Source organism: Physeter macrocephalus, chromosome 5, assembly GCF_002837175.3.
Source record: "Physeter macrocephalus isolate SW-GA chromosome 5, ASM283717v5, whole genome shotgun sequence".
NCBI lineage: Eukaryota > Metazoa > Chordata > Mammalia > Artiodactyla > Physeteridae > Physeter > Physeter macrocephalus.
In genome coordinates this window covers 26,718,222-26,735,013 of record NC_041218.1, presented here as the reverse complement: position 1 = coordinate 26,735,013, position 16,792 = coordinate 26,718,222, and the positions used below count along the sequence as shown (strand labels likewise).

General features: G+C 36.6%; 1 pseudogene; it reads right to left on the bottom strand.

Annotated features, from left to right (window-relative positions):
• Nucleotides 1–1,625: 1,625 nt before the first annotated feature.
• LOC102978469 (developmentally-regulated GTP-binding protein 1-like) overlaps nucleotides 1,626–16,792 on the bottom strand; it is a 198,027-nt pseudogene continuing 182,860 nt past the window's right edge.

Sequence of the window (16,792 nt, the reverse complement as noted above, 5' to 3'; positions counted from 1 at the left end):
TTGGTTAGAGTAATAATTCCCAATTTCTTTCACATAATGGTATACCTAGAAAATGATATACATATACAATACATAAAAGGCAATAGATAGGGTTGTTTGCTTTAGAAGTCCACAAGCCAGGTGCTCTAGCCTACCACACCCTTATCATACTCTTCTATAGCTGGAGGGAATTGCTATCATCTCACACTCCCATAGCCCATTCACACTGGTTGGAACGCTCTGAGTTAGGAGTGGAACTTAAAGAGGTCATGATTATGGGATGGACATGTGCATTGTTCAGTGAATATCGTGGTAGTATTTGATGTACCATCAAAGTATTTTGATGTACTTTTGTACAGCAAAAGTGTCAACTGGCTCAATGAACAGTTGCTAGTGGTCACATAAGAATTTTGCAACATGGTATGCATAACTGAGGACAACCTACAATCATTATGGAGAACATGACTGAAGGCATGTTTTACTGATGAAGACTCAGGAGTCTTTGATAGGGTATTACAAATACCCAATTCTTTCATTTCATAAATAAGAACACTTGAGACCAAAAAAATTATGTGTCTTGACTAGAAAGTAAATGACTTGAATGGAGGTTAAATGACTGTACTGTAAGCTTTATGAACCTGGGGACATTTTGGTAATTGCTATATCCCATTGCTTGGTAGAGTGCAAAGCACATGGGAGAAGTTTCCTAAAATTTTGTTGAGTCGAATAAATGAACTAATGAATGAATGAATAAACTGGCCAGGGTCAAACAGGTAATGGCGGAGCCAAAAGGAGAATTACAATCTTCCTCTCCCAGCTCAATGATTTGATCCCCTGTGTATGACTGTATGTCACACTGTTATCAATGTTCTATGAATAATTCATCACGTGGCACAAGGCACAGAAGGTCATGGACACATTCTAGAATTGAATATTTTAAGGATTTACCTTTTCTTCTGTTTTGTAGCAGCTCCTATCGATCATACTCATAAATGAAGAGGAAATATTTAGGTTGCTATAAAGCTTATATTTATCTTAATGTATTTCTGTAAATACAGATATTTTAAAATACAACAAAATTGGTCTAAAATGAGCTTTTACAAATGATTTTTCTCTTTGGTAGTTATAATATTTTGTCATTTTCTTCAATAATAGAATATATTCAGGTTTGTCTTTATTTCCATTAATTAAATGATGAAAGATAAAAGTTTAAATAATTACTGATGTGTTCTATATGCAAGCATGAAAAGCACAGCGAGCACTGTCACTGAAAGGTTATGTCACTCAAGAATTCATTAAACATTCATTAGCCTCAACTCAGGTAAAGTGTCCTTGTTTACATACTTGCAGATTTGCATACTGATGCCCTGAACAAGATTTCAAAAATGTTTATGATCCTATGACCACCTTAATTATGAATTCCCAAATAGATAAATAATAAATAAATAAATAAACAAATAAATCCTAATGAATGTGGTCATTTTTTTTTTCCTACCTGGTCCTTTATGCAGTTCAAAGTACAAGGTGACATGAAGTTAAGTGAAGTGCCAGTTTGGGTGCTTCCATCTCCCTCCTGAATCTTGATCCAAAGCCAGAAGGGGTTTGGGGTAGGATGCTTGGTCATTTGGAAAGCTGCAGTGGTTGGCCTAGCAGATGGAGAAAGAGGAAGGTTTCAGTGTCTGAATGACATCCTCATCCCCCAACATATGGCTTTAACCATTTTTTTGTGTTTCACAGAGAAACCACAGGCTGGAACGTATTTAAATTCTTTGATAAGATTTTCGTGAATTTTCAGCAGAAATCCTCCACCGTGGTTCTGGGGTAAGGCAGAACAACACTTGGGGATGTGTAATCTGGGAACTGGCCTTTGCGTCTGATCTAAGTCCTCCCTAGTTTCAGATACTCCCAGATATTTTCCAACAAGTCATCAAAATTCCAGCAGTGATGGGCAGAGATGGGTACAATGAGGCATCTTATAGACAATACGCAATTTCTCAGTGTAGATCTGATCAATCTTATTTAACTAACACATAGATAGCAGGGGATATAAACTCTGTTTCCTTCCACCACTTCAATGAAGTCACTAGCTGTGGTATCGCGACGGTCACATCGGCATTACGAATTTCGTACTCAGCCAGAAAGCTCTTCACAGTTTCAGCATCCAGCTCACTCTGAGGGCAAGAGGCTTTCAGATGATTGCGTCCCTTATCTTCTTCTTAAAACCAATAATAGAGGGTGTGTTGCTCAAGTGAATTCCAAAGCCTTCCAGCTCATTTTCAATTATCTTCTTATGTCTCCACAGTTCAGGACATCCAGAACAACCAGGATCAAGTTACATGTTCGGGCCACTGCAACGACTTGACGGCCTCTGCCTCTCCCATCCTTGGCACCCTCAATGATACCTGGGAGATCCAGGAGCTGGATCTTGGCCCCTTTGTATCTGATGACACGGGGCACAGTGGTTAGAGTAGTGAATTCAGGCTGCCACCTCAGAATATACCCCTGCCAAGTTACTGAGCTGAGCTGACTTCCTCATAGTTAGAAAGCCCACAAACCCAATTCGAGCACCATCTGTCTTGGCTACAACAAAACATTCCGGCTCACCAGCACCACCACCTGTTCGAGTAATGAGTTCTCCGCGAAGCTTACCAGAGCGAGCCTTAAGCAGCCCTAAGTGGTGTGCTGTGGTCTTGTTCTTTTAGTCTGAGCCATCTCGGCTTCGATCTCCGAGGTGCTGGCTAAGGTGCTGCTCCTAGTGGCGAGGCCCCGGGGGTGCAGTGGCCTCCACACTGACTGCCTCTATCACATAACCGCCAGGGAACCTGCGAAAGCCTGCGGGAGCTACTGCAGTGCGCAGGCGCGATACTTCCTACTTCTCGCGAAAGTTCAGGGTGTGTGTCTTCCATTCACCGCGACAATACATCGTGCGGAAAGGTCTCCTCGCCGACGCCCTTCCAATTTCCCCATTTTGGAGGAAGGTTTTCTGTCATTTCTTTTTTTGGGTCTTGGACTGCGTCAGTGAGTTTGGACCTCTGTTCTGGCCCGTATGTGCACACAGGTATGTATTGTCAAAAACCAAATTCTGCACACTGAGTAAAACAAAGTAGAAAGATGAGTTTGTTTGCAAGGCTTACGACCTGCAAAACCGGGAAACCCAAGGCTGCGGGAGCAATAAGTTCCCTGTTAGTTATTGACTAAAGGTGTTTTGTTTGTTTGTTTTTAAACACTACGTGATTATATTTTAATACATAACCAAAATACAGACCACCGTAGTAAATTGATGGCAATAAAACATAGCATTTCATTTGCATTGCATGACACATGGTTAACATCCTTAGTCATAAATGAGTTCTTAGAAACCAGTAACAAAGGCATTGATATTACAAAGAAAATAAAAAAAAAAAAGAAAGTGAAATAACACAAGGGACTAGTAAGGACTAAAGGGATAAATGCGGAATTTGTCTTTTTCAGCTGAGGCCTGGTGGCTTTCTTCCTTATTTGGCTCAGAGTAGCTGAGTCAGGAACAAGGAATTCCAAAGATGGTGTGAACAGATTTGGCATCTATGGATTGGCTGGCGTCCTCTGCTAATTTCTGAGAAGAGATGTAAATTCCTGTAGCTAATGTTAGGTAAGGTTAAGCTTCATTTTTTTCGTTAATGTGCCTGCATTAGTCAACTCCATTTTCTCCCCAACAAAAGTGATTTCATTTTTGTTTTGGTTCTACAGTACACATGTATGTATACACACATCCACACAAGGCCAAAGGCCTGGTGAGCTGGGAGGTCAAGCTCTTTTACAAGAAGGAATTAGAAAGACTGATTCCAGAGGATGGATAGCTTCTGAGTCTGAGGCCCCACTCTGGTGGGAAGCCAGTTCTGTCCAAATGCCAGGTTGCAGCTGACAGCACTGGGGGCCTGAAGGACTGGGCTGTGAGAGGAGCTTGTGTGGACAGAGGAGCCTCCATACCCGCTGCGGGACTGGTGGCAGGTCCAGCCCTGCCCCAGAAGCAGACATTAGGCCCCGTCTGAGGGTAGGGGGCCTGAAGATCTGAAGTGCTACATGGGACCATTCCTTGGCCCTTCCCTGTGCTCATGCCATGCATGTCAGAGTCCATGACTCTTCATCTTTCATAATAATTTATAGTGATCAAATGTTTGAAGGAGGAATGATGTACTGAATATAATAAAATTCAATATGGAAGGTTTCATAAACTGTGGGTCGAGAACCACTAGCAACTTGGCAGATTGATGTGAATTATACTGTTTTCCCTTTCACCATTTATCCATCTAGGCTGTGGTGTTTACAAAGCAGACACTAAAGTGGATATTTAGCAATTGGCCCATTGTCTATGATTTTTAGGTATTATGGAAAAGGGAAAACTGACAGAATTTAGAGTACGGAAAATAACAATTTGATTTTTTTAAAAATTTTGTTCTAAAAACTGTGGGTCATTAGGTTTGTAGTTAATACTTAGAAAAGAGTTTGGCTTTTGTTATGAAAGAGATAGTTTATTCACATATAGAACAAGGTGCATTGATTAGGAGTAATACGTAGTGACTTAGAGTAAACTTTGCCCCCAGGACTCTAATTTCAGCATTTGGCAGGGTTTGGCTGGTACAGCAGAAACAATATGTTATATTTTTAGCTAATCACTTAACAATTTTTTAGGCAAAATACAGGCGTGCAGACAAGATGATTCTAAAGATGAGTAAATTTTTAGCTTGTTATACCAATGTAACAGGAGATTCCTACATAGAAGTTGCACAATAATTGGCACATTTCTGTGACATTTTTTAATGACTTAAGATGCAGACTTATAAAATTTATCAACATTCATCTAGCAGTACAGAATTAATAGCTAATATGATCTGGAGTAGAATCAGAATTCAGAAATATCATTAGATTTGAAATAATGGGCTGAATTCACTAAGAAAGTATTTATATGAGATGTCTAGAATAGGCAAATTCATAGAGATGGAAGATAGGTTAGTGGTTACCAGGGCCTGGGGTAAGTGGGGAATGGGGAGTGACTACTAAGGAATGATTTCCTTTTGGAGTGACAAAGTGTTTTGGAATTAGATAATGGTAATGGTTGCATAATTTTGTGGCTATGCTAAAACCCACTAAATTGTACACTTTAAAAGGATGAATTTTTTGGTAAGTGAATTATATCTAAATAAAAACTTGAAAAGGCATTTATGTTTAATAAACTGGGAATAGAAGAAAAACTTATGAAAAACAGAAGGAAATTGAACACAATGGAGAATTTTTATCTTGCACATGTAACCAGGTGAAACTCTAGTTGCATTCTCATTAACTCATGCATTAAAAAATTAATAAAAATAGAAGTATTTTATCTCCATTATTATTAAGCCTTGTTTTAGATATTCTAGCTAAGATATATGTTTTAAATATTCTAACATATTTAAATGCTGGGAAAGAGAAGACCCATTTATATTCAGTGCAGATGGTTTGATTGTCTATATAGAACACACAAAGGATTTAAAATGACAACAATTAGATTTGAAAGAATTCAAAAAGGTGGCTGGACAAAAAGAATTGTTTAACGAAATCAACAGCTTTCCTATATGCTATCAACAAACAAATATAACAAAATGAAATGGAAAAAAGAACTCATTCACAATAGCAGTCTAAAGAATAAAATACTCAGAGTTAAATTCATGAGATATATGCAAAGATGAAGTCCCCTTATATGGGTCTCAGAGATGGATAATTGCAGGAAACAATGAAAGCAGTTTTGTGTATGCCCATACGTGCATTTTTCTAGGTATAGAATCCAAACAATCCATCAGATTCTCAACTGGCTTTAAGAAACAAAAAAGTTTACATATCATTGCCCATAAAGCAGCAGTATCTAGAATAGTGTCATAAGAATACATTGATAAATAGGTAGAATAGCTTGAGAGACAAGTTGGAATAGACAGATAAATGGAATCATAAAGAAAATTTAAAAACTAGGAACTAGTATGTTTATATATTTGGTGTATGGTAAATAATAAATAAAGAATAGGAGAAATGATTAATTTTAAATAGTTTTCAAGAAAGAGATATTTAGAAAAAAAATGTAGTTTTCTACTTCTTCCCATACACCCAAATTTCAGATTTATTAAGGATTTTATATAAAAATTAAATCTTAAAAAAGGTATTAGAAGAAAATATACGTGAATTTTTGTGTAGGTGTGGGTCTTGAAGAAGACTTCAAATAAACCATTATTAAGAAATAAATATTCTTTTGAAAACAGGAAAACATCAGAACTTTACATAGAGTATAATAGGCAAATAAGAAATCGGGAAAAGCATTGCAATATATTTGACAAGGTTTAATGTTAATACATAAAATTCTCTAAAAAATACTTCAAAGAGAGAGATCAAAAGGAAAGTGATCAAAGGCCAAGAAAAAAGCAATTTCTAAGAAGAAATAACCAGTAGACGTATAAAATGTTCAAATGTACTAGTAATCAAAGAAACTCAAATTTAAATAACAATAATATAGCACTGGCTAATACTAAGAAGTCTGATAATATGCAGTGTTTAAGCCAGAGTTAAGAAATGGGCTTTTCCATTCGTACACTGATGATTGGGGTCTAAATTGCCATTCATGTTCCTGTATGGCAATTTGCCAATATCTATCAAAAGCCTTAAAAATGTGCTTAAACTTTGTAATCACTGTTCTCAGAATATCCTACAGAAATAATTGTGTAAATACAAATGTCTATTTAAGAATTGTGTTGAAGCATTTTTTATAATGGTGGACATTTTAAACAGTATTAAGTAGGTGAAGTGAATTATGGCTGTGGCGATAGTGATTTCCAAAGATAGCCATAACAATATTTCCAGTCCCACATGCTCTTCCTTAGCTTTGTCAGTCCCCCATTTACAGTTTCCCCTCCCCTGAACCTAGGCAGGACTTTGTGGCTCCCTCACTGAATAACATATGATGAAAGTGAAATTGGATGACTTTTAAAGGCAATATGACTTTCCACCTGATTCTCTCTCCTTTGGGATTTTTCTTCCTTGAAACCCAGCTTGTAAGGAAGCCCAGACCCCATGGCAAGGTCATCTTTAGGTGTCCTAGCAGAAAGCCCCAGTTAAGATTGCTGCCGACAGCCAGCGTCTACTAGTCATATAAGTGAAGGAGATTTCAGATGATTCCAGCCTCCAGCCTTTCAGCCACTACAGCTGATTCTAACTAGAGCAGACGAGTTGTTGAGCGCTTCCAAATTGCAGATTTGTGAGCAAAATTAATGTTGTTTTAAGTCACTACAGTTTGAAGTGGTTTGTTACATAGCCATAGTACCTGGAACAATGTTACATCTAAAACTGGAGTATTGTGAAGCTATTTCAAAGGAAAATATAGATGAATAAATATGTATCTTAAAATTTTAAAGATATTTACAAAGTGCAACTTAGAAAAAGGGTAGATCATAAGAGTATATCTAATTATATTTTGTGTGTGTATACAAAAATTCACATAAATATCCAACAATCAGCATATGTATGCATAGAAAAGGCAGTTGGGAAAGTATTTACCAAAATGTAGATAGCAGTTGTCTTCAAATGTTTGGAATAAAGGGATGATTTATACTTAATTTATATTCTTGCTTATCTTGGTTATCTTGCTGCGTTTTCTAATTTTTCTACAAGTGAACATTGATCATTTGTTCAGTAAGAATGAAACAGATTTGGACTTAAAAATCAACTGGTGGAGTACAAAATATAGAGGAACCTGGCTCAATAGCTGTTCATAAGTAAAAGACAGGTGTTTTAGTTGATTACAAGTTCAAAATCAGCCAACAGTGTGTTGTAACTGCCAAAATGTTAATGCAAACTTCGGTAGCAATTACAAAATTCTAGAATCCAGAGGACTGGAGACACACTCGATAGATTACATTTTGAGGCACCACAGTTTTAAGAAAAACAGCAATTGGATCTTTTTCAGAAGAGACTGACCCAGATGGTGGTAAGGTCTGAAGCAGGGTTATATGAGGGACGGTAGAAACAACAGGGAATTCTGTCGTGCTAGAAAAGGGAAAACATAACAGATAGAGGTATGGAGAAGTGGGGTTAGACTTCATCTGGATAATTTCAGAGAGCCAGAATTAAACAGTAAATGAAAATCTCAGAGAGACAGATTTGGCTCAGTTGAAGACAATACTTCCAATTAAATTGAGCTATTCAAAAATTGAAAGGATAGCCAAAGAATGTAATGAGTCCTTGGTCTCTGGTTTTGAGGTTCCCAGGTGTCAGGATGTTTTTGGAGGAACTCTGCTCTTAGTGGGGAGGTCTGGCTGGGTATCATTCAAAGACCTGTTGCTGCCCAGATCTACAAGTTTCTGTCATAGGATCAGAACCCCAACAATATACTCTGTGGGCAGTACTCTGTAGTTACTCTTTAGCATACTTTTTCTAACAGCCAGATTTTCTGAATCCCCAATCTTTGCTAATTAGCACTGAGTTTGGCAGTGATTTTTCTCAAAGACTCATGTTTCTGAAGATGTGTGTCTTAATTAAGTCTCCTCATTAAAACTCCCTAGCTTTGATTGCTAGTGTCTGTCTCCACACAGCACAAAATACACATTTGGCCATTTCTTATGTAATTTGATTAATATAACAGCTCATCTTAGCCATTCAGCTCCACAAAGCAAATTTTTAGGATTTTTTTAGATGGGCTGTGTAGATACGCTTCTTATTTACTTCTTTTAAGTGGGGTTCCTGACATACCTGAACACTCTGGTTAGCTACAGATGTAAGATTTTATCAAGCTGTTTGAAGGGTAAAGATATATTTCTCTTTATTTTCTACATCAGTTATGAGGAACTAATTTAAACTGAGCATTTGGAAAGAAAGATAATGTCCTGTTATAAGTTTTGTTAAGACCCGTGTAGTTTTCCTATCACCTCTGGACCTGCCATCTCACTCTCAGATTTCGCAGCATTGATGAATTTCAGGAGTTCTTTGTTTATGATAAAATGTCACCCTTCCTTACTTTGCGAAGACATAGGCACAGGTCTCTCTCTACACACCTAATATTTGGGTCAAATGCTCCTGCACCTCCCGTCACACCTCTCCTTTGGTCTTGAAAATAGAAGGAGATTGGAGGGGTTATAAAATTGAGAGCATACTCCCGGAAAATATATGGTTCTATTCTCTTGACTCACATCTAGATACAGTTCAGTAATTGAAGCCAACATGCAGCACTGAGTCAGGGGAATTTTATGGTATCTACAAAACATTTAAATTTGATTTGTTAAACTGTACCTAAAATGAATTTAGGCAGTTCTTAATAACGTAATTCAATCAAAATCTTACACAATAATAATAGCAGAGAAACTGTGTATAACATTCAGGAGAAAACAAAGATACATGATAGATAAACATAATATTAAATATTCCATTTACTGGAAACAATGTCTCTTTGGAATATATCTAATAAAACAAAGTATTTGCTGTGCAAATTTAGAAAGACAAATTCTCACTTAGAAGATAAATAATAACAAGAAAAAAAGAAGTAGAGATATATATGAATGTATGATATATTTAAAAGTCTTTACTAATCATTTGGAAAGCCTTTTCAGCAAAAATTTACAGTGCAAACTATGTTCAGATGATCTGCACTGACTATTTACTACTAGTTGAGACATAAATCACTTTCAAGCAAAATTATTCCTAGGAATAATCCATATATGGCTAACTTTTACTTTCATAGTTGTGAAAATTCCTGACCTACTTGGCAAATTGGTGAAATGTCCTTTTTCTTGTAGGAAGAGACATATAATGGTATATGGGAGAGGACTTGCATTGCTTCCTATTTGCCTCTTTTTATTGGACCCATTCAGTTGGACTTACCACTTAATTTCCACCAGTGACTTTTGTTCTCTTGGTGGGCAGCCCTTGGATGCTATTATTTTTTATTGATTAAGCACAAAATAAACTTTCATCTCACTGACAATTATGAATATGATATAGAAACAAAAACAAACAATACTCCCCCTAAAAAAGAAAAAAAACCCCACATTTTAGTTTAGTAATGTTCTCTTAAGAGCAAAGGACTAGAAGATGAACATAGTAATAGAACATAAGGCTCTGTTCATTTTCCCCTGGGAGTAGTTATATATTTACCTAAATTGTGGATTGGGAGAATCTCAAGTTTGGAGGACAAATTTGTAGTTATTACTCAGCATATGTTGAGAAATCATGACCATGTTTTCAGCTTTCTTATCACCGTCTCTGCCTTTGCTCTACCCCTTTGTCTTACTTTATGGCAGGTTGTAGTAATGGCTGAATTTTTGGGTTTTGGAATATGATGACCTTGGTCTCATCCCAGCTCTATCACCAGCTGTGTGACTTGGACAAGTTACTTAACATTCTTACGTTCTGGATTCTTTATCTTTAAAAGGGTGATAATACTCCTACCTCATGATTTTGTAAAGATTAAATAGACTAATGCAAGTACAGTGCTTAGTGAAAGGCATTGTGGAGGCTGTAGTGTAGGACTCAATGATTATAGCCATTATTACTATTATTACTTTAACAATGTTTGGTGTACACAAAGGGAAGAAATAGCAAACCTTGCTCTTTGCACCGATTCTGCTCTCCATTAGTTTAGGTGTGATTGAGGAGAATTTTCTATATGCTCTGTAGTTGCTGTTGTTCATTTTTATGCATTTCAGAAATTTTTTCAGGAGAATAATGTACCAGTCTTGAAAATTCACTCATAAAAGTAGCATCTGCCAGCCATATCCCTAAGAAACTGTTCTAATTTACAGGAACCGGGTGTCTGAAATTTGAGATATATTGCCCTTAAGAAGGATTTCTTTATTTAGTGATGCAAAATTTTCTAGTAAATTATTTCAAAGAAATCGAAATAATATTTTGTCTCTTCTTAGAAAATAATGATTTTCTAAGTTTTCTAAGTTATGATTTCTTTAGTTCCAAGAAAACACAGATATCATTTGGAGCAAGATTAAGTGAGAATCTAGGTTCAATTATAAACTTGTTGATAACATCAGTGGTTCCCAAACCTGGCAGCTCATCAAGATACTCTGGGAAGCTTTTTAAAATAAAGACTTATGTAAAATCTTGGTCCACTGGGAGTTCACTTGATGTTGGAGGAGGTGGGGATCTGGTTACAGTGTGGACTAATGGAGATCTTGCACCTAGGCAGGAGGGAATGAGTATACCAGAAGAGGACTAAAGCTAAGAACATGTGAGGTTATGAGACCTGCACACCCTTCCTATTGCTCTGAGTTTTACCATGAGTCCTTTGAATTTCTTTAATTTGGCAAAGCTATAGACAATTAATTGTCTAGTTGTGGTCATTAATTTTTCAAGTGCCATCAACATGTCCCATCAAGGGTAAGAATCCTTGGGCTGTGAGAGTATTTTGCCTCAGAGGCAGCTTGAGTGACCCAGGAGGCATAGAACCATGAATGGGCAAATATCTTCTATGTTTGACCAGTATTCTCAGTGAATATATCTGATTTAAGCATCTGCTTTAAAGATGCCTACTTCATTCTGAGTATATGGATGGTTTATGGAGGGTTTAAAGGGTTATTCTAACACAGAATATCTAGCTTACACAACCTCTGAAACTATCAACTTAAGAGCTGACAAATGTTCAAAATGGCCACAACACTTTACAGTAACTCTCACCAAAACGTGGAGTCTGGTTCCCCATCCCTTAAATCTGGGGCTTGCCTTGTGACCTTTGATACACTGAATGTAGTACAAATGATGAGGTTACAAGTCATACGAGTTATGAGCCTAGACCTCAGGGGGCCTGTAGCTTCACCTTTGTGGCTTGTAGAACTCTGTTGCCACCATGTGGGTGTGCCAGCCTGGTGGATAAGTAGAGACCAGTGGCACATTTGCACCCATATCCCTGATGGAAAACAGCCAGATATGTGAGTCTAGAGTGATCCAGAGGCCATGTTAGATCATTTGGCCACCAACTGCCCTTCTTCATTCTCCCTGAGTCCAGAGGGATTAAGCTAAGCAGACCCAGACCACAGAATGTTCCTAACTGACTATAGAATCATGAGCTAAATAAACGTTGCTTAAATCCAATGGGTAGAATGCTATGTAGCAAAAGACAACTAATACACCTGGAACAGTCCTAGTTTAGATCTGTTGTCATGGTGTAATTATTAGTAAGGCCTCCTTTCATTCTCAAAACTATCCTTGTTCAAGTATAAGTTATACAATCACTTTAAGTAAATAGTACCACTATCTAGTCATTTGCCAAGCAAATTTTACATTTAAAAATGTAAATTAAAATTAGATAAGAGTTATTTTCTGGTTTAAACTCCTTAAGTGAATTCCTGTTTTATTAAAAATAAAATTCAAACTCCTTTCATGATCTACAAAGTCTTAAATAATCTGGCCCTGTTCCCTTCTCTGTAGACTTCTCCCTCTGGTTGCACAGTCCAGAACACTGGCCTCCTTTCTGTTCCACAGACAGGTGAAGTTTTTTCTTAGAACCTTGGACTTTGGTTTTTCTTCTGTTTCTGATGTCCTTTCTCCTGCCCTACACCAGCAGCTTCTTCTGAACTTTGGTGCTCCGCTCAATGCCACAACCTCTGAGACCCTTCCCTGACCCTCCACTGAAAGACCTCACCTCAGTCTTAACCACAGCTCACTCTTCATTTCCATCATACAGTTTATCACAAAATGTAACTTTAAAAAATGTTAGTTAACTTGATACCATTAATCTCTCCCACTAACAAGTAAACTCCTTCAGAGAATTGAATCCCAAGGTCTTTGTAGAGCACCTAGCAGAAAGGAGTGAAATAAATATTTGGTGAATAAGTGCTGTGTGTGCTCAACTTTGGACTTAGAATTGACAATCCTGGATTTGAGTTTCTCCTCTTCTGTTTCTAGGGTGTTTTATTTTGAATAAGTCACTTACCCTTGTGGCACTTGTTTCATAATTTTGAACCTATAGAAAATGGGATATTAAGTGGGATAATGAATGTAGAGTGCAAGGTTGGTTGGAATGTGTTATTACATGTCAGCCATTATTGCTGACATTTCTCTCCAAGTGATGTGATCCTTTTTACATCAAATAGATATTTACTTAAAATGTATTTCTAAATAGAGATTAAGTGCTTTCCTTAAGGTTCAAGGTCTTTGCTTGCTTGTATTTATCTCAAAAGTGAAGAAAGCACTGCCAACCCCACCCCATCCTGTCCTGTGTCTGAATTATTATTTCTTTGGTGAGTCTGATTGAGCTGAAGGCAAAATAACAGTTGTGGCTCATCCTACTTTCAGTCTTGTCTTCTGTCATTCGTTTCTCATCTTTCAGATTACAGCCTTTTTTAAAAAAGCTCATTTTGAAACAGACAAATAGACTAGTTCTCCTTACAAGTGTTTTTCCTGACAACTGAAACAATATCTTAGATTGATGTCTCATCAAACCACCTCAGCATAGCTTTGAAAATGATGAGATTTGCTACTGATTTGATGTTGAATGATTACAAGACTGGAATTATGGGGATCAAAAAGCCAGTGCTATTTTCAAAGAACTGCTTCTGCATCTCAGTACATGTAGCTAGTGAAATTATTCTATTAATAAATAAAGCGACTAATGCATAGATATACTGATATATTGCATATATTTAACAGTGGCCTTTTGAAATGGATTAATACATAAAACAGTTCAAGTAAAGGGGAACAAACTATATATGTAATATATTTTCTCCCAAAGGTATATTTATAACATATATAAACTACATATTTTTTGTTTGTAAAGTACCCTAAATACTCTCTGTTAAACAGGACAGACCATGAGCAAGACTGTGATATTGACAATTTGGGCCTTAGCTTTCCTCCCTTCATTTGACATCCCTTGCCAAGTGGAGCATAAATAACTCAAATTCAGGATAGCTAGTATTTACCCTCTTTTTATTTTTAAACTGAAAGTGTAACATGTGCACATAGTAAACTTTTCAGACAGTACAAAGGTGTTTATGGTAAAACATCAATCCCCCTCTCACTGTAGATCCTTATTCCTCCCCAGTGCCCCCTGGAAGTAACCTCTGCTAACTTTTTTCTGCATGTCTGTTCTATGCATATGCATACATATTCTACATACATGTAGATGATGTTTATCTTAAGCATCAAGAAGAATCTCTTCACTCCCAAATGGTTCGTTCCTTTGGACAACTTTTTTAACCTTTGTTATCTCAGATGCTTCATCTATATAATTAACCCACCTTCATAGAGTAAATTTGGGATAAATTGGTTATTATGCATGAATCCCCTGGAAGAGTATCTGGTACAAGGGAAATACTCTGTGTTAGCTATAATTGTGTTCACATTTTTGCCCAAGATCTTGCATTACTGACTGACATAATTACATTTTAATAGGGGTATTTAAATTTTGAATCCAAATGATTACAACTGAAAAAAAGTTCTATGGTACAGACTATAAATAAAGTCTCACGCATAGACATATTTTTACCAAACTCAAAAGAGGATTAAAAAATCCTTTAAACATGAACTTAGAATACACAGCTTATTTACTACAGAGCACAATTTGCCTTTCCTTAGATGCCTTTGCTCAAATGGTAAATGCTGGAAGAAAATGAAGCAACTCAGATAGGGGCTTTCTATATTTCTTTGCATTACTCATTTGCTCATTTATTCATTTAAAATATATTTATTTTACACTTATTCTACATTGAACACAAACCTAGGTGAATAAGAGGCAAATAAAATAATCACAGTTGCTATTATCATGGAGTTTATAGGATGGTGGGGAAAATTACATATATGATACTAAAACAAAAGGTAAAATGCAAGGTGTATTTGTGTGTGTGTATAACCTAGTCTATAGTAAGGTGTGACAAAGGGCCTTTCAGTGGAAGCTTGAAGGAAAAAGATTTTGATCTAGGAATTTTATTTCCAGCCAATTTGTCATTCAGTTCTGAAGGCAACCAAGAGTTATTTTCTGTTGTTGAAAGGCTTATAAAATATACCACTCATATATTCTAAAACACATTGTCGGATGATATATTCCAGTAGAATAACTTTCTCATTCTCCTCTTTTCTTGACAAAGCCCTTTTTATTCCTGTCCTTACAGAAATCTACAAAGTCAGTTGGAATGCTTATCCAGTTGCATTTTGGAACACAAACCTTTGTTTACTTTATTTCATTTCTTACTTTATAGGGTTTGTGTTAATTTATGCTACTGTGCTTTTCATTTTAGTGTGTATTATTAATAATCATTTAAATTTTATATATAATAATAATATACATTACAGATGTTAGGCTTATGGTATATCTATGAAAATAAAAACAATTATTTAGGTCCTCATACCATCATTTATTTGATATGTCTCATGTTGATGCATATTTTGATATTACAAAGGTAAGCTTTTGCTATAAGTCAATATGCTGCAATGAATAAGTACGTACATCTATATCATTTTTTTACTTCTGGAAGCATATCTGAAAAATATGTCATATGTTGGATTGTGGTGTCAAAGTTCTCTGTAATTTTGATAGTTACTGCCAGATTTTTGTTCATAAGAATTGCACCAATACATATTACAATCAGCAGTATATAAGGATGCCTGTTTCTTCATAGTCTGTTTTCTCAAATTTTCAGTTTTTGCAAATATGATAAGATCAAATGGCATCTCAAAGTAAGTTTATTTTTTTTGATTATAGATAAGTTTGAGCATCTGTTTATGTGTTTAACAGCTACTTGCATTTCCTTTTCCTTTCATAACCTTTGCCCATCATTATTTTTGTAATGTAGTTTTAGCAACTTATATATTCTAGCAAGAGTTGTTCTTCGTCTGTATTAGAATCACAAATATTTTTCCTGGGTTGCCTTTTGAGTTCACTTATGACATTTCTTGACATGCACATTTTTTTTTTGTTTTTTTTTTTTTTGCGGGACGCGGGACTGTCACTGTTGTGGCCTCTCCCATTGTGGAGCACAGGCTCCGGACGTGCAGGCTCAGCGGCCATGGCTCACAGGCCTAGCCGCTCCGCGGCATGTGGGGATCTTCCCGGACCGGGGCACGAACCCTTGTGCCCTGCATAGGCAGGCAGACTCTCAACCACTGCGCCACCAGGGAAGCCCACATTTTTTTTTTTTGGTAGTGAAAGTTATCAATCTTTTCTTTGAGAACACTGGAATTTTTTTTTCTTAACATCTTTATTGGAGTTTAATTGCTTTACAATGGTGTGTTAGTTTCTGCTTTATAACAAAGTGAATCAGTTATACATATACATATGTCCCCATATCTCTTCCCTCTTGCGTCTCCCTCCCTCCCACTCCTCTAGGTGGTCACAAAGCACTGAGCTGATCGCCGTGTGCTATGGGGCTGCTTCCGACTAGCTATCTATTTTACATTTGGTAGTGTATATATGTCTATGCCACTCTCTCACTTTGTCCCAGCTTACCCTTTCCCCTCCCCGTATCCTCAAGTCCATTCTCTAGTAGGTCTGCGTCTTTATTCCTGTCTTGCCCCTAAGTTCTTCATGACCATTTTTTCTTCTTTTTTTAGATTCCATATATATATGTTAGCATATGGTATTTGTTTTTCTCTTTCTGACTTACTTCACTCTGTATGACAGACTCCAGGTCCATCCACCTCACTACAAATAACTCAATTTCGTTTCTTTTTATGGCTGAGTAATATTCCATTGTATATATGTGCCACATCTTCTTTATCCATCCATCTGTTGATGGACACTTAGGTTGCTTCCATGTCCTGGCTATTGTAAATAGAGCTGCAATGAACATTTTGGTACATGACTCTATTTGAATTATGGTTT